Here is a 1,981-nt window from a genome sequence, read left to right on the forward strand (position 1 = left end):
ATATAATAACTGATGTGATAAAAAAAATAATGAAAAAAAAGGTGATGAAAGCCAAAATCCAGAATCATTGCATGCCCAAACGAATAGGGAGGACGGATAGAATTGAACCTCTTAAACATATATTCAAGAAATGACTTGCCTAGTGACCTTTTTTGGCTTTGCATAAGATAGTTCTATATAAATATATAGTCGTTAATAAATAAAAACATATTATTCAATGTTTAAAAAATATTTTTATATAATGCTGTTATTTTAAAATCTAAATGTCTTAAAATAGTATTTGCATAAAAGTCTTTTCTTCTCATTGTTGCAAACATGAAGAAATGTTTATTGTTCTCTCTCAAATAAGATATAATTTTCTTAAAATGTTTGAAAGAGTTTATTTAAACCTTTCAAAGTAGTAATTTATAATTTTTTAAAATTTATTTCAATAAATTTTGTGAAGAAACTTAGTGTCATGTTTTTATTTTAATAAATTTATAAATAAGTTTGTGAGTAAGCCTAAAAAAAGCCCTTATTTTATAAAATAATTGGAATAAATATTTAATTAACAATTTTATTAAACCGCACTCATAATATAACAAGTGAAAGAAATCAATGTGTAGGATTGTGTTCTTTAATATTTTAAATTTCTCTTTTCTATTTATTACTATATTGACTTCTTTTTTTCATCTGTATTAATAATTTCAATGTCTCAATTCACTAATTTTGAGTTGAGCCGCACAACCCGTAAGAAAGTTTAGCTCATCATAGGTCTGAACTGGATGGGGTTAATAAAAAAATGGATTTAATTGTAATAAAAAATAGATTTAATAAAATTTATTAATTTAATTTGTTATTTATTTAGTTCGACTGGTTTAGCACACAACCCATTCAGGTTTGAAGCCCTCTCAAATTGAGTTGATTTTCTGGTTGGAGTTTTTTTTTTTTTTTTCTTTCTTAATCCTATACTTGTTTACAATGTGAATTGAGTTTAAGTTTAGAATTCCAAAACTTGTAGTTATATTATTATGATTAATATATTACCATAATTGTGTGTTTTTTATTTTTTGTATTTCCATTTTTATTCATAAACGTTTTTTCAATATTTTTTTAAAATTTTATGTGAATCAACTTGTATAATCCGTTGGCGTTAGTTCAGGATAGATTGTATTGGGTTGGCTATTTCTCGTAAGAGACCAAGTAAAACAGGATTTACTAATAACTTTTTGACCAATTGAAAGTGAGTCATGTTGGAGCTTGAGTGCTTCACTGCACTTCACACACACACACGAAGATGAAGAGAGAGAGAGAGTTTGTTACAACTGAATAACAGAAAAAATGAATCAGTGTGCGCCCATTTATTCATTACTTATATACTCAATACATGTGTCACTCGTGTATGAGTCTGCAATAGGGAAAGTCAAAAAAATACAATTGGAGAAAATGCAAACTAGCTTATACACCTTTATTTAACACACCCCCTTAAGCTAGTCTCTAATATAAAGCAAATAACAACAAAACTTCAGCTAAACAAATTCATTACAGTCAACAACATTCAGAATGTTCCTCAGCTTCTTAAAAGTTTCTCTCTTCACTGCCTTGGTGAAGATATCTGCTACCTGCATATCAGTTCTGCAATAGCTCAGCTTCAATCTCCCTTTGGTGACTTGATCTCTCAAGAAATGATAACGAGTCTCTATGTGTTTGGATCTGCCATGTGCTACTGGATGTTTGGCCAAGCTAATTGCAGATTTGTTGTCCACAAATAGCTCCACAACACTTTCCTTTTTTATCATTAGTTCCTGCATCAAATTATCCAACCAGATGGCCTGACAAGCTCCCATTGAAGCTGCAATATACTCAGCTTCACATGAGGACAATGCCACAACAGATTCCTTCTTTGAACTCCAAGAAATGGGACCTGATCCAAGTAGAAATACAGAGCCAGCAGTGCTCTTTCTATCAGTTTTATCACCACCCCAATCTGCATCAATGAAAC

This window comes from Glycine max, chromosome 6 (assembly GCF_000004515.6).
Source record: "Glycine max cultivar Williams 82 chromosome 6, Glycine_max_v4.0, whole genome shotgun sequence".
Lineage (NCBI taxonomy): Eukaryota > Viridiplantae > Streptophyta > Magnoliopsida > Fabales > Fabaceae > Glycine > Glycine max.